Source organism: Bos grunniens, chromosome 15, assembly GCF_055505025.1.
Source record: "Bos grunniens cultivar Pamir isolate PY7600 chromosome 15, Bosgru_T2T1.0, whole genome shotgun sequence".
NCBI lineage: Eukaryota > Metazoa > Chordata > Mammalia > Artiodactyla > Bovidae > Bos > Bos grunniens.
Genome location: NC_141179.1, coordinates 1269848 through 1292961, shown reverse-complemented (window position 1 = coordinate 1292961; position 23114 = coordinate 1269848).

The following is a 23114-nucleotide window of genomic DNA, read 5'->3' as shown; positions in this document are numbered from 1 at the left end:
CAAGCCAACACAGCAAGCATAGCCACAAACATTATCATAGAAGTGGCCTCATGTCTCTCCTTCTCTATTAATTTTTTAGCCTGTTGAGCAAGACGTTTTAGCTGGCCCCAAATTGGCACCGTGTTGGAAGTAGTTGTTTGAGTATGGTGACGGCGATGAGATGGAGCAGAATATGGTTGGACTTGATCAGCATGTCTCTCTTGAAGTGCCAGGTGTCTGAAGCGATGTACTAGCAGTGAAGCCTCAGGTGAAGGGTCACTTGTCCTTTGGCTTTTTTTTTTTTTTTTGGCTTTCTCAGGTCTGGACTCGACAAGCTTTTGATCTCCCCATCTTTTTTTGGTCTCAGACTCCAAGGATCTTGGTGACCTCAGGGGTCTTTGTGATCTTGGAGATCTTATGGGACTGGACATGTTGAATCAGTCTGTCAGGAATCTGGACAAGAGAAGTGGAATCCTGTGGAAACACACAAGCATAACCTCCTCTGCAAGTTAACAGCACATCTGGCCCTTTTCACTCTCCAGTAAGGAGGTCTTTTCACTCGACCAAGGGCCAAGTCATAGCCCCTTTAGGAATCCAGTGTCTCATCAATGTAGTCTGTCTCTGTGTGTCTATGTTTAAATGATTAATTATAAATAAAGCATGGTGTAGAATATGATGTGGAGAGGAATACTTAAATCTTTTCTGTCTTAATTTAGCTATTTGATTTTTTAAATTCTGGTGCCCCCTTTTTATTATGGCTTGGCCTTGGGGATTATAAGGTATTTCTGTTGAATGTACTATAGAAAATTGTTGATAAAATATCTTAAAAGCAGCAGAAGTATAATCTGGGGCATTATCTGTTTTTATCTGTTCAGGGAGTCTTATTTGGGAAAAACATTGAAACAAGTGCTGAATTACATCTCTTGTTGTTTCACCTGATCTAAGAAAGGCTATAATAACATAAGAAAAGGTATCCATGGTAACATGTACAAAGGACAGTTTTTTTTAAGGCCGGGGTATGATTACATCCATTTGCCAGAGAGCATTAGGCCTAAGGCCTTGGGGATTTATCCCCAATGGTAGAGATGGAATAAATGTTGGGCCATTTGGACATAACTTAACTATTTGTCTAGCTGTTTCCCTCGGGATATGAAATTTATACCTTAACCCTATTGCATTTTGATGGTGTATTTTGTGAGAATCTTTGGCCTTGTCTATCTTTTTATGTAACTTTAAAGAAATTACTTTAGTTAAAGCATTTTTTTTTTTTTTCATGCAAAGGGCTGGACAAGCTGGAATGGGCTCTAATATGTCTCAAAAAATATTTTTATCTCTATATTTAATCCGTTTTTGTAAATCAGATAACAAGGAGAAGATGGTAGTTTCATTTTCCGGAATATTTGCAGTCTCAATATGAGGAAACAACCCTACAATATATCAGGAGTCAGTCAAAAGATTGAAGGCATGGTCTCTTAAATGTTGAAAAGCCCAAATAACTGTTTGTAACTCAGCCCTCTGGGCAGATGTCTCTTCAGTTACCTGAACATGGGATTTTTAAATTAATTTTATTAATAATTAAAATATTATAATTATTAATTATAATTAATAATTAATGACTGCTTTACCATTAGAGGAACCATCTGTGAAAACTAAAATTGTCCCTTTCAAAGGTTGAATAGAAATTTTTTGGGGAAAAATCACTGGATGTGTTTTCAAAAAATGTAAAAAGGGGGCTTGAGGGAAAATGAAACAAAATTTGACTCCTGAAATCTATCAGGGCAACTTGTCAATCATCACTATTTTGTAAAAGAAATTGTAGTTGATCCTTATTGAATGGAATCACTATATTTGTTACTTTAAAAAATTTTTTTCACACTTCTTTTTTTTTACCTTTTATAATTAATTGTGTCACCAAGCTGGGATAAGATAAAACTGTTTTTCTTGGGGACGCTGGTAGATGGAGCCATTTTAATGGGCCTTCTTGTCACAAGCATCCTGTAGGTGTATGTTCTGTGGCAAGAATAATTAAATTCCACCCTCTGGTAATATTAATCTTAATTAACTGATCATTTAAAGCCTCTTCCACTTTAACAAGAGTAGACTCTGTCTCACTAGTCAATTTTCCCTTAGAACTGGGATTAGGACTGCCCCTTAAGCAATTAAACAAAAGCTTTAAATCTGCAGTTTTCAGTCTTGAATGTGGTATCCAATCAATATCTCTTAATAATTTTTGGAAATAATTTAAAGTTATTAAATGATTTCTCCACAGCTGCAAAGGGGCATGAATCACAGTATGGGTATTTAATACCCTCCCTAAATAAAAATAAAGGAGGATTTACTTGTATCTTATCTGGAGCTATCTTCAAACCCCAGTTTTCTAAGGCCTCAATCAATTTAGATATGATTTGTTGCAATGAGGCTCTGTCTTTATGAGCAGTCAAAATATCATCCATATAATGCATCAAATATAGATCCTTATACTTTCCTCTAACATTTTGCACAGCTTGGTCTACAAATTTCTGACAAGGTGGGGCTATTTTTTATTCCCTGAGGCAAAATCTTCCATTGATACCTTCTATCAGTTCAGTTCAGTTGCTCAGTCATGTCCGACTCTTTGCGACCCCATGAATCGCAGCACACCAGGCCTCCCTGGCCATCACCAACTCCCGGAGTTCACTCAGACTCACGTCCATCGAGTCAGTGATGCCACCCAGCCATCTCATCTTCTGTCGTCCCCTTCTCCTCCTGCCCCCAATCCCTCCCAGCATCAGAGTCTTTTCCAGTGAGTCAACCCTTCACATGAGGTGGCCAAAGTACTGGAGTTTCAGCTTTAGCATCATTCCTTCCAAGGAAATCCCAGGGCTGATCTCCTTCAGAATGGACTGGTTGGATCTCCTTGCAGTCCAAGGGACTCTCAAGAGTCTTTTCCAACACCACACTTCAAAAGCATCAATTCTTCGGCACTTAGCCTTCTTCACAGTCCAACTCTCACATCCATACATGACTACAGGAAAAACCATAGCCTTGACTAGACGAACCTTTGTTGGCAAAGTAATGTCTCTGGTTTTGAATATGCTATCTAGGTTGGTCATAACTTTCCTTCCAAGGAGTAAGCGTCTTCTAATTTCATGGATGCAGTCACCATCTGCAGTGATTTTGGAGCCCAAAAAAATAAAGTCTGACACTGTTTCCACTGTTTGCCCGTCTATTTCCCATGAAGTGATGGGACCAGATGCCATGATCTTCGTTTTCTGAATGTTGATCTTTAAGCCAACTTTTTCACTCTCCTCTTTCACTTTCATCAAGAGGCTCTGCACTTTTTGCCATGAAGGTGGTGTCATCTGCATATGTGAGGTTATTGATATTTCTCCCAGCAATCTTGAATCCAACTTGTGCTTCCTCCAGCCCAGCGTTTCTCATGATGTACTCTGCATAGAAGTTAAATAAGCAGGGTGACAATATACAGCCTTGATGTACTCCTGTTCATCAGGATGTACACCTGTTTCATCATGATGAAACCAGTCTGTTTTTCCGTGTCCAGTTCTAACTGTTGCTTCCTGACCTGCATACAGATTTCTCAAAAGGCAGGTCAGGTGGTCTGGTATTCTGATCTCTTTCATAATTTTTCCACTGTTTATTGTGATCCACACAGTCAAAGGCGCTGTTTAATATTAGCTGAAGGGAGACTGAAAGCAAACCGTTTACAATCTTGATCAGCCAGGGGGATGGTAAAGAAACAATCTTGTAGATCTATAACTATCACACTATACTGAAAAGGCACAGCCACTGGGGAAGGGAGGCCCTGCTGGAGGGCCCCCATGTCTTCCATAGTTGTGCTTATAGCTCTTAAATCTTGTAACAATCTCTATTTTTTAAATTTCTTCTTAATAACAAAAATAGGAGTATTCCAGGGGCTATTAGAAGTCTCTATATGGCCGGCTTCCAGTTGTTCCATAACTAAATCCTCAGCTGCCTGTAGCTTTTTAGCTGTTAAGGGCCATTTTTCCACCCATACCAGATCGTCAGATTTTCAGGTAATAGGGTTGGCAGCAAGAGCAACAGCCTCTAGGATAAATTTGAATATCCTAGACCTTTTGTATTTTTGTTAGGAACCACCTCTAACGGAGAAACAATTTTTTGTTGACCTTCACCAAGCCCCTTATCAGTATTATACCTCATGTGTAGCATTTGATTAGTAACCTTTTTATAATATATCTCTCCCCATAAAGTAAAAGGTAGTGAAGGAACCACATATGGACAAAAGTTGCCTTGTGCCCCCTTCTCATCTGACCATGTCAAAATTTGTGAGCTCTTAGCAACTGAGGGCACTGACCTTATTCCTACCAGCTGGCATTGGTCAAGTGTGTTGGCCAGGACGAGGGCCAATTCTTTTCAGCAATGCAAGAGACGTCTGCTCCAGTATCTAACAGCCATGACATTTTAGTTCCTTGAATTAAAAAAGATCTTTTAAAGGCCTTGAAGCTGTAATTTTCTGTACCCAAAAGGCTAGATCACTAGATCCAAATCTTCTGGGGCCCCTAGCTTGAGAAGTCAAGGTCTGTCTGATAATAAGTAAAAGCAAAAGCTGTGTTATTCTTTGACCTTTATTAATTTGCACAGTTTTGGTAGGTGGCAAGATCAAAACTTTAATTTTCCCAGTATAATCAGAATCTACTACACCAGGCACCACTGAAATTCCTTGAAGAGAAAGCAAGCTACGTCCCAGCACAAGTCCTAAAATGCCTTCAAGTAGGGGGCCAGCCACTCCCGTTGGAATCGGAGTAACTGGTACATCAGGGGTTAATATTGTTGTCAAGTTCCCCTGTTGTTCTGCCTTTCTCCCAGCCTGGGTGAGGCCCCCCTGAGGGGGTTTTCTCCAAGGACCACACTCTGTATATTGTGCATTAATTATTATTGTGTTTTAAAAGCTCCTTTGTTTCAGAAAACTCTTTATCTTTCTCAGCCTCAGGCAATGTTCTGGGAGGCTGTATATTGTGTATGTGTCTGCTTCAAAAGCTCTTTTGTTTTAGAAAACTCTATCTTTCTCAGCCTCAGGCAATGTTTTGGGAGGCTTTGGGGGCAAAGTGGGGAACTCCTGGGCCCTGGGAGGCACAAACTGAGGAGGCAGGGATGGCCTTAAATCAGAAAGTGGTGGATAAATTTTTAAAGGTTTGCGTAGAGGGGGAGGAGGCTCGCTAGGGCACCCAGCTGCAGCGTCCTGCAAGTCTTCTCCTTCCTTGGGAGGTAGAGCACAGTCTCCCTTCTTTTCTTCGTCAATGGCAGAAAACATGATCTGCGTAGAAGGTGGAGATCCACCATCCACCGCTATAGCTTACCCCATAGGCTCTCTAATACCCTCATGACAGGGGTCCAGGACATTTCTAATCATATTCCACAGAGCAAAAGCATCTACAGGAACCTTTTCTGGCCCATGAAAAGTATAAAACAAACGTAGAAATTTAGACAGTCTTCCTGTGTTTACTTTAATGCCTCTATGGGCTAACATGTGAAGTAATATTTCAATAAATATTTGTCTATTCTTAGATGCAGAGAGACCCATTATCCTAGAGAGTATACTTATTTCTTCTGTACCCTCCTCACCCTGCCTAAACTGCAGAGGGGTGCGGGCCACCCACAGGTACAATCCTAACCGCCCTGGGTTACAATCACAAATTACTTACCCTTCAGTGTTCGGGCACCACTTGCCGGAGTTTAGCTCCAGCAGCTAGGAAATCAGCCTGAAGGGATGGGTGGTGTCAGCGAGAAATGAAGTCTTTCAGTTTTCTTGGACTGCATATTTATTTCAAGCTTAAGATTCTCTTTTATACTTTTACAAAAGCATTAGGTCAGAGGTTTGACATTTTCAGTTCCCCCGACCCAGATTTGTTGTCTCCATAAATCACTGTTGCCCCTCAAAAGGAGTTCCTGCCTCAGCGATTCTCTTATCTACTTCTTCTCATGTGTCCTTGTGAATACATTGTAACTCAGACTAATGTCTGGGCTACATACTACATTCCTCAGTTTATTTCTTATCTTTCTAAATCTTGTTTGTCCCTAGTATCCTGAGCTCACTTTCTCTTAAAAAGGCTTCTATTAATATCTCTAAAGTTCCTAATTTCTATAAGCTATATTAAAATATGCTAACATTATAACATTCTTTAAATCTTTAACTTCTATTTCTAATTATTTCTAAGCCCTAAATTCAGCTTTAGGAGTTTATGTTTATAGCAAAGGAGTTTGCCATAAACATTTCTCTCACAAATAGGTTTCAGATAACAATCTTTCTCATGGCTTCAAGCTGTGGCCTATGTGCTCATCCCATAACATTCTTTGTAAAGATCCTTAAACAAATGTCAATGGTTACTTTATAGATTATTTTCTGGACAAAACTGCAAAAGGCTCTGTGCTTTCTTATGCTTCTCTCAAGAACAACAAACACCTTAATATTCTTTTCAGTCAACTCAGCTGAGGAGAGAAAAAAACAAGCAGAATCACAAGGCCTAACTCCTTCATCCCGAGTCCTTGCCTGCAAGACAAAGAAAGGGAGTTGGGGCCGTGCCTCCATTTTGTCAATAATGCCTAATGCAGCTCCTGACAGACATCAGAAGGGGACAGAAAGAGTGCCCCCTTGCTAGTTTTATGTCTGTTAGAAAACTATTCCTCAGATAAGAGAGACACCTCAAGGCTGAGAGAGTTTCACCAGACCCCTCGCCCACAGTATGAATATTTGATATAGGATGGCATGGGGTATGTCATCCCCCAGCCAAAAAACAACTGACATGAATACTGGTCTGTTGAGCCATTATCAGCCCAGGGTTTGCGAAAAGAAAGAAATGGTTAGTCTTAGGCAGAACATGTTTCATCAACAGAGAAGGGGGGAAAAAATGTCTGCCACTTGCAATTTATTTCCTTTTGCTGCGTGGAGACCTCTGGCCTTCCTACCTGTTAACATTGTCCATCACATAGTCCAAAGACAGATTTTTGTTTTTTCCTCTGTGATTTCCCAAGCTGAATAACTTGATTAGATATTTTCCAAAGAGTTGTTTATAATTTGGAGGAAGATAGGGTATATTCAAAGTTTATTGAAGAGAAGCAAATTTGTCTAGGAAGAGGAAAACATATAAGGGAAATTATGTGTTTAGTCTAACATAGTTTGTGGCTGGCTAACACATACTTTTTAATACTATATATTATAGGTATGGGTGAGATTCTGGAAGGAATTCAATAGAATAAATAAATCTTCCAGATTAAATTTAAATACATAACATTTCAGTTTAAACATTTTTATATAAATTTTTTTTCCCCTAGCATCATCATAAGAAAGATCTGGAGAAAAAGATTTTCTCATGGATGGGCCCATGTTAATGTATTTTTCCATGTTAAAAAAAAAAAAAAAACTTGGGTGGAAAGAAATGGCATTTCAACATTGAATAATAATTGACTTTGCCAACACAAAAAGACCAAACTGGATGATAAAGTCAGATACTGGGTTGTCTACTATGTCTCTTTTAAAAAATATAATTTCCCTATTTTCTTTTTCTGCTTCTGCAATCTGTTCTAGATTGGGGGGGAGGGGGTACAAATCCTGGAAAATACAGTCTTTAACTGGGAATGCAAATATTATAAATCAAGTCCTACACCAGTTGTCTGGTGACCATATCAAAAAGAGCACTTCAGATCTAAGATGCTTAAGCTAAACTTGAATTGTGAAAACATGAAATTTTGAGCAGTAACCTATGATTGTTTATTTCCAAAAATAAGTTTAGGGATACTTAGTGCTTTAAGCAATGATTTTCAGAAGTTGGAGAAATAAAAATAGAAATAAAATCGAGATATTACCAAATATGATATACCATTCATTCCTGTCTATCATTATTTGTCAACTAATAATTGTGATAAACAATCTTAAAGTCTACCACACATTATTTAAATGATATATTGTTACCTGTTACTCTTTTCATTGGATTGTACAGTGAAGAAATAGATAATGTTATACATTTATGAATAATAAATATTAATATATATGTATAAGAAATATATGAAACATAAATATATGCACAAATAAGATATTATTTATGGGGTAAAGGAATTGGATGACTTGACATTTATATCATAAACCTCCAAGGACAGACAAATGTATCCCAGGTGCAAAATTTTATTGGATATGAAAAAAATTTATTGAATATGAAAAAAAAAAGAGAAAGTACAAATCAGAGCCACATCTCCAAATAAGAACTCTTAAAATTGACACAACTAATCAGAATCATACCCAGGTTAACATGAGGTTTTATTTGAAGATTGTTGTTGAAAGTATCATGTTCATAAGCTTATTAAGACTCATAATCTATGATATGATCATCACAAATTAAGGAACAAATTGGTAAAGACAATTATTAAGATGCCACAGTTAGAATATCTCTGATGGGGAATGTGTACATTTTCTCAAATATTGCATAGCATTACATGTCACACCATGACTTAATGCCTTTATTTTTTACAGGTAATTCATTTCACACTCATCCCGTCTTCATGGTTATGAAACCATGCAGATGAAAAATAATGTGACTGAGTTTATTCTACTTGGGTTGACCCAGGATCCTGTTAGGAAGAAAATAGTGTTTTTAGTCATTTTCTTGGTTTTTTATTTGTGGACGTTAATGAGTAACCTGCTGACTTTTGGTCCTCACAGCTGTTGATGCCGGGGGCACAAGAAAGACTATATGATGCCATAAAACAGACAGCCCTTCATTTAAAAGACTTTCCGAGCTGTACACTCCCCCCTCTGGATTCTGATGAACAAAGACTACAGGCCTAAAAAAACAAACAAAATTTCTGGCTTTCCTTGTTAAAAAAAAATACATGTATACCCTAAAGTTATCCATTCCCATTGTTGCCACCAGACATTTTCTGATTAAATGGGGGTGCCCCTAACTTTAAGATCAATGATTAAATTTAATTTTTAAAAAACCTTATAGATCCATATGAAATGATTCATTCATCTCTTATCCTTTAACAATTACTAGGTGACATGTTAACAGATGGGTTCCTCCTTTAGTGAGTGTCGATAAAACAAGTCCCATACAACCTGAATTATGGAGAACATTGGCTGCTATGACACCTGTGATCTTATATAGACCTTTAAATAAACAAAGATATATTGTACGGGCCTGCATACATTCTCCCTATGCCTTTTTGTTGGCCAAAAATTGAAATGAGTTGGGAGTTTTTAAAAGAAAAACTGTTTATAATGTCAAATGTGTAAATTATTTTATATCAAATTGTGTTGATAAAAATGACTAAAGTAATTATAAGGCTGTAATGATTGTAAAACAACCACCATATTTGATGGTTCCTGTAAAATTAGAGAGACAATGGTTTGATGATTATATATTAAAAGTTTTATATGAATTTAATGGCTTAATTTCTCAACCTAAGAGATTCATTGCCGCTCTGGTTGTGGGAATAATTGCCTTGATTGCCATAACTGCTTCAGTTACGGTTTCTACTGTTGCCCTGTCAAAAAAAGTGCATACTGCCTCATTTGTCAATCAGCTGTCCAAAAATGTCTCCGTAGCCCTTACTACACAAAAAATTATAGATGAAAAAACAAAAAATAAGTTCAATGCTTTAGAAAAAACAGTTCTACTTATGGAACAAAAATTAAAAATTTAAAAATTAGGTTGTCTTTAAGGTGTCATGCTAAATTTAAATAGATGTGTGTTACCCCTCTACAAGTAAATGATTCCATACATTCTTGAAAACACATTAAAAATCATATTTTAGGTGTCTAAAATCATTCAGATTTTAGTATTGATATTTCTAAGTTACATCGAGATATTCAAAATTTAAAGCAGGCCAAGTCTGACTTTTCCTCTCAGTGGCTTTCTAATTCCCATTTAAAAAATCTAGAGGGGTATCTTTCCCATAGATCCTTTTTAACAATAATGATTAATGTGGCCATGTGCTTATGCCTATTCGTTCAGATTTGTGTAATAGTCCCTTGCCTTTTCAAAATACTCGACCAGAGTGTTTCTGCTCTATCTACTGAGTTTTTTTGGAACTCTCTTGCTTTTTCCACGATCCAGTGGATGTTGACAATTGTGCCATAGTTCGCGCATTCTTTGGCATTGTCTTTCTTTCAGAATGGAATGAAAATTGACTTTTTCCAGTCCTGTGGCAACTACTAAGTTTTCCCAATTGTTGGCATATTGAGTGCAGCACTTGCACTGCATCATCTTCCAGGATTTGAAATAGCTCACCTGGAATTTCATCACCTCCACTAGCTTTGTTCATAGTGATGATTTCTAAGGCCCACTTGACTTCACAGTCCAGGATGTCTGGATTTAGGTGAGTGATCACACCATCATGATTATTTGGGTCATGAAGCTCTATTTTGTACAGTTCTTCTCTGTATTCTTGCCACTTGTTCTTAATATCCTCTGCTTCTGTTAGGTCCATACGATTTCTGTCCTTTATCGAGCCCATCTTTGCATGAAATATTTCGTTGGTATCTCTAATTTTCTTGAAGAGATATCTAGTCTTACCCATTCTGCTGTTTTCCCTGTATTTCTTTGCACTGATTGCTGAGGAAGGCTTTCTTACCTTTCCTTGCTATTCTTTGTTTTTTATTTTATTTTATTTTTAAACTTTACAATATTGTATTAGTTTTGCCAGATATCGAAATGAATCCGCCACAGGTATACCTGCGTTCCCCATCCTGAACCCACCTCCGTCCTCCCTCCCCTACCCTCCCTCTGGGACGTCCCAGTGCACCAGCCACAAGCATCCAGTACCGTGCATCGAAACTGGACTGGCGACTCGTTACATATATAATATTACACATATTTCAATGCCATTATCCCAAATCATCCCACCCTCTCCCTCTCCCACAGAGACCGTAAGACTGATCTATACATCGGTGTCTCTTTTGCTGTCTCGTACACAAGGTTATTGTTACCATCTTTCTAAATTCCATATATATGTGTTAGTATACTGTATTGGTGTTTTTCTTTCTGGCTTACTTCACTCTGTATAATAGGTTCCAATTTCATCCACCTTATTAGAACTGATTCAAATGTATTCTTTTTAATGGCTGAGTAATACTCCATTGTGTATATGTACCACAGCTTTCTTATCCATTCATCTGCTGATGGACATCTAGGTTGCTTCCATGTCCTGGCTATTATAAACAGTGCTGCGATGAACATTGGGGTACACGTGTCTCTTTCCCTTCTGGTTTCCTCAGTGTGTATGCCCAGCAGTGGGATTGCTGGATCATAAGGCAGTTCTATTTCCAGTTTTTTAAGGAATCTCCACACTGTTCTCCATAGTGGCTCTACTAGTTTGCATTCCCACCAACAGTGTAAGAGGGTTCCCTTTTCTCCACACCCTCTCCAGCATTTATTGCTTGTAGACTTTTGGATCGCAGCCATTCTGACTGGCGTGAAATGGTACCTCATAGTGGTTTTGATTTGCATTTCTCTGATAATGAGTGATGTTGAGCATCTTTTCATGTGTTTGTTAGCCATCTGTATGTCTTCTTTGGAGAAATGTCTATTTAGTTCTTTGGCCCATTTTTTGATTGGGTCGTTTATTTTTCTGGAGCTGAGCTGTAGGAGTTGCTTGTATATTTTTGAGATTAGTTGTTTGTCCGTTGCTTTATTTGCTATTATTTTCTCCCATTCTGAAGGCTGTCTTTTCACCTTGCTAATAGTTTCCTTTGTTGTGCAGAAGCTTTTAAGTTTAATTAGGTTCCATTTGTTTATTTTTGCTTTTATTTCCAATATTCTGGGAGGTGGGTCATAGAGGATCCTGCTGTGATGTATGTCGCAGAGTGTTTTGCCTATGTTCTCCTCTGGGAGTTTTATAGTTTCTGGTCTTACGTTGAGATCTTTAATCCATTTTGAATTTATTTTTGTGTATGGTGTTAGAAAGTGTTCTAGTTTCATTATTTTACAAGTGGTTGACCAGTTTTCCCAGCACCACTTGTTAAAGAGGTTGTCTTTTCTCCATTGTATATTCTTGCCTCCTTTGTCAAAGATAAGGTGTCCATATGTGCATGGATTTATCTCTGGGCTTTCTATTCTGTTCCATTGATCTATATTTCTCTCTTTGTGCCAGTACCATACTGTCTTGATAACTGTGGCTTTGTAATAGACTCTGAAGTCAGGTAGGTTGATTCCTCCAGTTCCATTCTTCTCTCTCAAGATCACTTTGGCTATTCGAGGTGTTTTGTATTTCCATACAAATTGTGAAATTATTTGTTCTAGCTCTGTGAAGAACACCATTGGTAGCTTGATAGGGATTGCATTGAATCTATAAATTGCTTTGGGTAGTATACTCATTTTCACTATATTGATTCTTCCAATCCATGAACATGGTGTATTTCTCCATCTGTTAGTGTCCTCTTTGATTTCTTTCACCAGAGTTTTATAGTTTCCTATATATAGGTCTTTAGTTTCTTTAGGTAGATATATTCCTAAGTATTTTATTCTTTCCGTTGCAATGGTGAATGGAATTGTTTCCTTAATTTCTCTTTCAGTTTTCTCATTATTAGTGTATAGGAATGCAAGGGATTTCTGTGTGTTGATTTTATATCCTGCAACTTTGCTATAATCATTGATTAGTTCTAGTAATTTTCTGGTGGAGTCTTTAGGGTTTTCTATGTAGAGGATCATGTCATCTGCAAACAGTGAGAGTTTTACTTCTTCTTTTCCAATTTGGATTCCTTTTATTTCTTTTTCTGCTCTGATTGCTGTTGCCAAAACTTCCAAAACTATGTTGAATAGTAATGGTGAAAGTGGGCACCCTTGTCTTGTTCCTGACTTTAGAGGAAATGCTTTCAATTTTTCACCATTGAGGATAATGTTTGCTGTGGGTTTGTCATATATAGCTTTTATTATGTTGAGGTATGTTCCTTCTATTCCTGCTTTCTGGAGAGTTCTTATCGTAAATGGATGTTGAATTTTGTCAAAGGCTTTCTCTGCATCTATTGAGATAATCATATGGTTTTTCTTTTTTTTTTTAATTAATTTTATTTTATTTTTAAACTTTACATAATTTTATTAGTTTTGCCAAATATAAAAATTTGTTAATGTGGTGTATAACATTGATTGATTTGCGGATATTGAAGAATCCTTGCATCCCTGGGATAAAGCCCACTTGGTCATGGTGTATCATCTTTTTAATGTATTGTTGGATTCTGATAGCTAGAATTTTGTTAAGGATTTTTGCATCTATGTTCATCAGTGATATTGGCCTGTAGTTTTCTTTTTTTGTGGGATCTTTGTCAGGTTTTGGTATTAGGGTGATGGTGGCCTCATAGAATGAGTTTGGAAGTTTACCTTCCTCTGCAATTTTCTGGAAGAGTTTGAGTAGGATAGGTGTTAGCTCTTCTCTAAATTTTTGGTAGAATTCAGCTGTGAAGCCATCTGGACCTGGGCTTTTGTTTGCTGGAAGATTTTTGATTACAGTTTCAATTTCCGTGCTTGTGATGGGTCTGTTAAGATTTTCTAATTCTTCCTGTTCCAGTTTTGGAAAGTTGTACTTTTCTAAGAATTTGTCCATTTCTTCCACGTTGTCCATTTTATTGGCATATAATTGCTGATAGTAGTCTCTTATGATCCTTTGTATTTCTGTGTTGTCTGTTGTGATCTCTCCATTTTCATTTCTAATTTTATAAATTTGATTTTTCTCCCTTTGTTTCTTGATGAGTCTGGATAATGGTTTGTCAATTTTATTTATCCTTTCAAAGAACCAGCTTTTGGTTTTGTTGATTTTTGCTATGGTCTCTTTTGTTTCTTTTGCATTTATTTCTGCCCTAAGTTTTATGATTTCTTTCCTTCTACTAACCCTGGGGTTCTTCATTTCTTCCATTTCTAGTTGCCTTAGGTGTAGAGTTAGGTTATTTATTTGACTTTTTTTCTTGTTTCTTTAGGTATGCCTGTATTGCTATGAACTTTCCCCTTAGCACTGCTTTTAAAGTGTCCCACAGGTTTTGAGTTGTTGTGTTTTCATTTTCATTCGTTTCTATGCAAATTTTGATTTCTTTTTTGATTTCTTCTGTGATTTGTTGGTTATTCAGCAGCATGTTGATCAGCCTCCATATGTTGGAATTTTTAATAGTTTTTCTCCTATAATTGAGATCTAATCTTACTGCATTTTGGTCAGAAAAGATGCTTGGAATGATTTCTATTTTTTTTTTTTTTTTGAATTTACCAAGGCTAGATGTATGGCCCAGGATGTGATCTATCCTGGAGAAGGTTCCATGTGCGCTTGAGAAAAAGGTGAAATTCATTGTTTTGGGATGAAATGTCCTATAGATATCAGTTAGGTCTAACTGGTCTATTGTATCGTTTAACGTTTGTGTTTCCTTGTTAATTTTCTGTTTAGTTGATCTGTCCATAGGTGTGAGTGGGGTATTAAAGTCTCCCACTATTATTGTGTTATTGTTAATTTCTCCTTTCATACTTGTTAGCATTTGTCTTACATATTGCGGCACTCCCGTGTTGGGTGCATATATATTTATAATTCTTATATCTTCTTCTTGGATTGATCCTTTGATCATTAGGTAGTGACCATCTTTGTCTCTTTTCACAGCCTTTGTTTTAAAGTCTATTTTATCTGATATGAGTATTGCTACTCCTGCTTTCTTTTGGTCCCTATTTGCATGGAAAATCTTTTTCCAGCCCTTCACTTTCAGTCTGTATGTGTCCCCTGTTTTGAGGTGGGTCTCTGGTAGACAACATATGTAGGGGTCTTCTTTTTGTATCCATTCAGCCAGTCTTTGTCTTTTGGTCGGGGCATTCAACCCATTTATATTTAAGGTAATTACTGATAAGTATGATCCCGTTGCCATTTACTTTATTGTTTTGGGTTTGAGTTTATACACCGTTTTTGTGTTTCCTGTCTAGAGAATATCCTTTATTATTTGTTGGAGAGCTGGTTTGGTGGTGCTGAATTCTCTCAGCTTTTGCTTGTCTGAGAAGCTTTTGATTTCTCCTTCATATTTGAATGAGATCCTTGCTGGGTACAATAATCTGGGCTGTAGGTTATTTTCTTTCATCACTTTAAGTATGTCTTGCCATTCCCTCCTGGCTTGAAGAGTTTTTATTGAAAGATCAGCTGTTATCCTAATGGGAATTCCCTTGTGTGTTATTTGTTGTTTTTCCCTTGCTGCTTTTAATATTTGTTCTTTGTGTTTGATCTTTGTTAATTTGATTAATATGTGTCTTGGGGTGTTTCACCTTGGGTTTATCCTGTTTGGGACTCTCTGGGTTTCTTGGACTTGGGTGATTATTTCCTTCCCCATTTTAGGGAAGTTTTCCACTATTATCTCCTCAAGTATTTTCTCATGGTCTTTCTTTTTGTCTTCTTCTTCTGGGACCCCTATGATTCGAATGTTGTAGCATTTAATATTGTCCTGGAGGTCTCTGAGATTGTCCTCATTTCTTTTAATTCATTTTTCTTTTATCCTCTCTGATTCATTTATTTCTACCATTCTATCTTCTAATTCACTAATCCTATCTTCTGCCTCTGTTATTCTACTATTTGTTGTCTCCAGAGTGTTTTTAATTTCATTTATTGCATTATTCATTTTATATTGACTCTCTTTTATTTCTTCTAGGTCCTTGTTAAACCGTTCTTCCATCTTCTCAATCTTTGTCTCCAAGCTATTTATCTGTGATTCCATTTTGATTTCAAGATTTTGGATCAATTTCACTATCATTATTCGGAATTCTTTATCAGGTAGATTCCCTATCTCTTCCTCTTTTGTTTGGTTTGGTGGGCTTTTATCCTGTTCCTTTGTCTGCTGGGTATTCCTCTGTCTCTTCATCTTGTTTAAATTGCTGAGCTTGGGGTGTCCTTTCTGTATTCTGGCAGTTTGTGGAGTTCTCTTTATTGTGGCGTTTCCTCGCTCTGTGTGGGTTTGTACAGGTGGCTTGTCAAGGTTTCTTGGTTAGGGAAGCTTGTGTCGGTGTTCTGGTGAGTGGAGCTGTATTTCTTCTCTCTGGAGTGCAATGAAATATCCAGTAATGAGTTATGGGATGTCTATGGTTTTGGGGTGACTTTGGGCTGCCTGTATCTAGGAGCTCAAGGCTGTGTTCCTTGCTGCTGGAGAATTTGCTTGGTATGTCTTGCCTTGAAACTTGTTTTGCCCAGAGAGGTTTACAGCGTTATATGGAGAAGAGAAGAGTGAGGAAGGAGTTAGAGGTGACCCAAATGAGATGAGGTGGAGTCAATAGAGGAGAGAGTGGGCTATTCAGTAATCTCTTCCTTATGTACACTCCACAACTGGACCGCTCAGAGTTGTTCACAGAGTTATACAGAGAAGAGAAGAAGGAGGAAGGTGGCAGAGGTGGCCAGGAGGATAAATGAGGGGAATGAAATGGAGGGAGACAGATCCAGCCAGTAATCAGTTCCCTAAGTGTTCTCCACCGTCTGGAACACACAGAAATTCACAGAGTTGGGTAGAGTAGAGAGGGGTTAGGGAGGAGACACCGGCGACCTAGTGGAGAAAAAGGAGAGTCCAAAGGGAGAGACAGCAGTTAAGCCAGTAATCTCGCTCCCTAGTTAAAAATGGGTACTGAAGATTGTGTTCTTAAAGGTGCAAAATTGGTAACAAATACGTAAAAGCAAAAATTTAAAATCTAGAGTAGAGTTTGGAATTTCAAAAATATGATGTTAAAGAAAAGAAGAGGGAAAAGAAAGAGAGAAAAAACGAACAAACAAAAACAAACAAGGTCGCAAAAATTATACAGAAAGTATAGGTACAAAATTGATAACTAATACCAAAAAGCAAAAGTTAAAAATCTAGAGTAGAGTTTGGAATTTCAAAAATACAATGTTAAAAAAAGAAAAAGAAAAAGAAATAGAGAGAGAAAAAACAAACAAACAAACAAACAAGAACAAACAAGGTCGCATAAATTATAAAAAAAAAATACAGGTATAAAATTGATAACAAATACCAAAAAGCATATATTAAAAATCTAGAATAGAGTTTATAATTTCAGATATACAATGTTATTTAAGAGAAGAAGAGAAAGAAACAGAGAAAAAGAAAAAGAAAAAATAAAAAAGGGTCACAGAAATTATATAAAAACAAAGACAAAAAAAAACTATAGGTACAAAATTGATAACAAATACTAAAAAGCTAAAATTAAAAATCTACAGTAGAGTTTGGAATTTCAAAAATACAATGTTAAAGAAAAGAAGGGAAAAGGAAAAAAAAGTCAAAAAATTATTTAAAAAAATATATATATATATGAAGTTTGCTTTAAAAAAAAATAGGGTCTTCTCTTTTTTTTTTTTTGCAAAGTAATCGGTTATAAAAGTGGAAATTAAAGGAATAATAGAGGACTTAAATTTTTTTAAAATTTTTTAATAGGCTCACTTGTTCGGTCGCACTGAGGGGAGGTAGGGAGGGATGCTGCAAACAAATAACACTGGCGTGTGCTTGCAGTGCCTCAGCCACACTGGGTCTGCCTTTAGTTCACGGCGCGTGTAGCCTCTCTGCCCACGCTGTTCAGGCTCTAGGTTGCTCCGCTGCGAACCATCCGTGGCCCACCCTGGGCTGCCTGTACTTCCCGAGTCCAAGCCGCTCAGGTTCAGGCACTCAGGTAGTCCTCAGAGGCGCAGACTCTCAGTTGGGCCTGCATTTTGTGCCCTTCCCAGATCCGAGCAGCTCAGGTGATGAGGTGTTTTGCGTGCGCGATTGCTGCGACTTATCGCCTCCCCACCGCTCGGTTATCTAGTTGTGCACCGGCACACCTTCTCAGGCAGATGTTGACCGCCCAGACCCCCCAAGAAGTTTTAGTTAGCAAAGAAGCCTGCTTACAGTTTTATAGATAATGTCTCTCTGGGGCTGCGATTGTCCCCTTCCGGCTCTGGCTGCCTATCACCGGAGGGGGATGGTCTGCCCCCGGCTATCTCTGTTCAGTCCTTTGTTCTGTGCGCGGGCCTGGCAGTGTCCTAGGTTAGGGCTGGCTTTTCGCGTGGTAGATATCCCACAGTCTGGTTTGCTAGCCCAAATTATTTTGCTCAGATAGTGCTCGGGGTATTCAGGCCAGATTTTTGCGATGCAGCCCGCGCCACGCCTCCCTGCCCAGCCCCCGCTTGCTAATGGCGGATGAAGGCGTCTGCGCTGCTTCTCCGCTGGGGGAGTTACCGTAGGGCTCGCAATGTGCGGGTTTTAATTATTTATTTTTCCTCCCTGTTATGTTGCCCTCTGTGCTTCCAAGGCTCGGCACAGATTCGGCAGTGAGAAGGTTTCCTGGTGTTTGGAAACTTCTCTCTTTTTAAGACTCCCTTCCTGGGACGGAACTCCATCCCTCCCTCTTTTGTCCCTTTTTTTGTCTTTTATATTTTTCCCTACCTCCTTTCGAAGACTTGGGTTGCTTTTCTGGGTGCCTGATGTCCTCTGCCGGCTTTCAGAAGTTGTTTTGTGGAATTTACTTGGCGTTTAAATGTTCTTTTGATGAATTTGTGGGGGAGAAAGTGTTCTCCCCGTCCTACTCCTCTGCCATCTTAGCTCCTCCTGTATCCTTGCTATTCTTTGGAACTGTGCATTCAGATGGTTATATCTTTCCTTTTCTCCGTTGCCTTTCACTTCTCTTCTTTTCACAGCTATTTGTAAGGCCTCCTCATACAGCCACTTGGATTTTTTACATTTCTTTTCCATGGGGATGGTCTGGATCCCTGTCTCCTGTACAATGTCATGAACCTCCGTCCATAGTTCATCAGGTACTCTGTCTATCAGATATAGGCCCTTAAATCTATTTCTCACTTCCACTGTATAAACATAAGGGATTAGATTTAGGTCCTACCTGAATGGTCTAGTGGTTTTCCCCACTTTCTTCAATTTAAGTCTGAATTTGGCAATAAGGATTTCATGATCTGAGCCACAGTCAGCTCCTGGTCTTTTTTTTGCTGACTGTATAGAGCTTCTCCATGTTTGGCTGCAAAGAACATAATCAATGTGATTTCAATGTTGACCATCTGGTGATGTCCATGTATAGAGTCTTCTCTTGTGTTGTTGGAAGAGAGTGTTTGCTACGACCAGTGCATTTTCTTGGCAAAACTCTATTAGCCTTTGCCTTGCTTCATGTTGTACACCAAGGCCGAATTTGCCCGTTACTCCAGGTGTTTCTTGACTTCCTACTTTTGCATTCCAGTCCCCTATATTGAAAAGGGCGTCTTTTTTGGGTGTTAGTTCTAACAGGTCTTGTAGGTGTTCATAGAATCATTCAACTTCAGCTTATTCAGTGTTACTGGTAGGGGCATAGACTTGGATTACTGTGATATGAATGGTCTGCCTTGGAAATGAACAGATCATTCTGTCATTTATGAGATTTCATCCAAGTATTGCATTTTGGACTCTTTTGTTGACCATGATGGCTACTCCATTTCTCCTAAGGGATTCCTTCCCACAGTAGTAGATATAATGGTCATCTGAGTTAAATTCACCCTTTCCAGTCCATTTTAGTTTGCTGATTCCTAGAATGTTGATGTTCACTCTTGCCATCTCCTGTTTGACCACTTCTAATTTGCCTTGATTCGTGGACCTGACAGTCCAGGTTCCTATGCAATATTGCTCTTTACAGCATCAGACCTTGCTTCTATCACCAGTCACATCCACAACTGGGTATTGCTTTTGCTTTGACTCCATCCTTTCATTCTTTCTGGAGTTATTTCTCCACTGATCTCCAGTAGCACATTCAGCCCCTACTGATCCAGGGAGTTGCCCTTTCAATATCCTATCATTTTGCTTTTTCATACTGTTCATGGGATTCTCAATGCAAGAATACTGAAGTGGTTTTCCATTCTCTTCTCCAGAGGACCACATTCTGTCAGACCTCTCCACCATGATCCTCCCATCTTGGGTGGCCCCATATGGCATGTTTTAGTTTCGTTGAGTTATACATGGCTGTGGTCCATGTGATCAGATTGGCTAGTTTTCTTTGATTATGGTTTCAGTGTGCCTGCCCTCTGATCCCCTCTTGCAACACCTACTATCTTATTTGGGTTTCTCTTATCTTGGACGTGGGGTATCTCTTCACAGCTGCTCCAGCATAATGCAGCTGCTGCTCCTTACCTTGGGCAAGGGGTATCTCCTCATGGCTAGTCCTCCTGACCTTGAAGGGAATAGCTCCTCTCAGCTCTCCTGTGCTCGCACACCCACTGCTTCTTTTGACAATATTATAGTAAAATAAATAAGCAATATCCATTGTAGCAGACAGTTTACTCTGCTCTGTAGTGAAGATGCATGCACAATAAAAATGGCAAATATTGATGATGCCATGAGTTAAGAATAATGGCACAAACCAACAGAGCAAGATAATTAAGAGTGTGATGGTGGTAAACCTGAGGTGTGTCCTATTTAGAACAGGATGGTCAGCAAAGACCCATATGACTTTTCAACTAAGATAAAATTTAATGGTTCTCACCATGGAAAATTTTGCTTCCCAGAAGACAGTGGTAAGTGCTAGATTAACTGCTGGTTGCCCTACAAATGGGGGTGTTTAGTGGTCACTGTTACGGCATCTGGCAGGTAGACTTTCATGATGCTGTGGAACAGCTCATAATGTGCCATGCAGGAGATCACTACAAAGAAATATCGTATGTGTGTGTGCTCCATCATGTTCAACTTTTTGCGACACCATGGACTGTAGCCCACCAGGCTCCTATGTTCATGAAATTTTCTAAGAAAGAATACTGGAGCAAGTTGTCATTTCCTACTCCAGAGTATCTTCCTGACCCATGTCTCTTGCATCTTCTGCATTAGGAGGCAGATTTTTTTTTTTTTTTTTTTTTTTTTACCACTTAGCCACCTGGGAAGTCTTACAAAAAACTATCTGATTCAAAATTTCAGTGGTGCTAGAAATATCAATAACCTCAGATATGCAGATGACACCACCCTTATGGCAGAAAGTGAAGAGGAACTAAAAAGCCTCTTGATGAAAGCAAAAGAGGAGAGAGAAAAAGTTGGCTTAAAGCTGAACATTCAGAAAACGAAGATCATGGCATCTGGTCCCATCACTTTATGGGAAATAGATGGGGAAACAGTGGAAACAGTGTCAGACTTTATTTTGGGGGGCTCCCAAATCACTGCAGATGGTGACTGCAGCCATGAAATTAAAAGATGCTTATTCCTTGGAAGGAAAGTTATGACCAACCTAGATAGCACATTCGAAAGCAGAGACATTACTTTGCCAACAAAGGTTCGTCTAGTCAAGGCTATGGTTTTTCCTGTGGTCATGTATGGATGTGAGAGTTGGACTGTGAAGAAGGCTGAGCACCGAAGAATTGATGCCTTTGAATTGTGGTGTTGGAGAAGACTCTTGAGAGTCCCTTGGACTGCAAGGAGATCCAACCAGTCCATTCTGAAGGAGATCAGCCCTGGGATTTCTTTGGAAGGAATGATGCTAAAGCTGAAACTCCAGTACTTTGGCCACCTCATGCAAAGAGTTGACTCATTGGAAAAGACTCTGATGCTGGGAGGGATTGGGGGCAGGAGGAGAAGGGGACGACAGAGGATGAGATGGCTGGATGGCATCACTGACTCAATGGATGTAAGTCTGGGTGAACTCTGGGAGTTGGGGATGGACAGGGAGGCCTGGCGTGCTGCGATTTATGGAGTTGCAAAGAGTCAGACACGACTGAATGACTGAACTGAACTGAACTGAAGGCTGATAAATTCTGACCAGTATGAAAAAATCTTGACTGTTTGGGCAGAATAAAAAATCTAGTTAGTTAATACATGGAACAGCAAGTTCAAACTGAATATTTGAATTATGATTTAATAGGATTAGTTTGACTGCTTTATTGAGAATCTGGAGTAAATTCTGAGGATATTATAACAACTAGAAAAGAAGTTATGGCAATTTGGGCGAGGTCAGTAACATGTTTATGGAGAGAAATATTCAGCTTATGGATACAGTTTTTACTGTTGATTAGAACATAAAATTACACACCCAAAGAGGATAAATTTCTGATTCTTCATTTTAAAACTAAACATGCATTTAGTGTATTCTCAACTATCCCATTCTTAGCACTTAAGGTTAAAAAAAAAATTGTTTACAAAGACTCAAGCTGTAATGCTCATAGTAGCTTTGTATGTAATAGTCATGAGCTTAAAGTAAGTCAAGTGCCTATGAATAGCAAAAAGGAAAAAAAAATTATGACAATGAAATATTTCTCAGATGTAAAAAGCAATAAACTATTGACATACACATGAGCAATGATCATTCCAAAACTATGTATTTGAATGAAAGACGCCTTATACAAAACAGTATGTTCTTTGTGGCTTCATTTATATTAAGTTTTGCAACAGGCAATACTAATTAGTAGTGGGAAAATGAAATAAAACAGCACTTCTCTTTATAGAGTAAAGGAGCCTGGTGGGCTGCAGTCCATGGGATCACTAAGAGTCGGACACGACTGAGCAACTTCTCTTTCACTTTTCACTTTCATGCATTGGAGAAGGAAATGGCAACCCACTCCAGTGTTCTTGCCTGGAGAATCCCAGGGACAGGGGAGCCTGGTGGGCTATCATCTATGGGGTCGCACAGAATTGGAAACGACTGAAGCGACTTAGCAGCAGCAGCAGCAGTGAGGATTACCTAGGGGTCAGCATGAGGGAAAAGCCTGGGTTCGTGGGAATGCCTGTATCTTGATAGTAAGTGGTTGCACACATGTACTTATTTGTAAAATTTCTTGTAGTTTTGAAAATATTCATAATTACATGCTATGAAAAATACATTTTCTTCAGCATCTTATGACACCTGTCACTAAGTTTAATATAATTTTGTTTGATCTACCAGAAAAAGTGGCTTTTTTTTTTTATTGTGCTTCTTACTGGGTTTCTCAGTATGTTTTTAGAGAGAACACTTTACCATTATTTTTACTGTTCTATATCATAATATAATTATTGTAAATTCCCCATGGAACATTATTTTTAATAAACATACAAAATTGCACTTTACTGATGACAGCAGTATTTTGATCATACTTTTGCTGTTTTAATAAGTGGTGTTCTAATTTTCACTTGAATGAGGACTTTTGTGAAAAAGGATTCTTTTCCATATTTATGGATATTTAGATGACAATATTCCACTCAGTCACTTTATATTCAACTG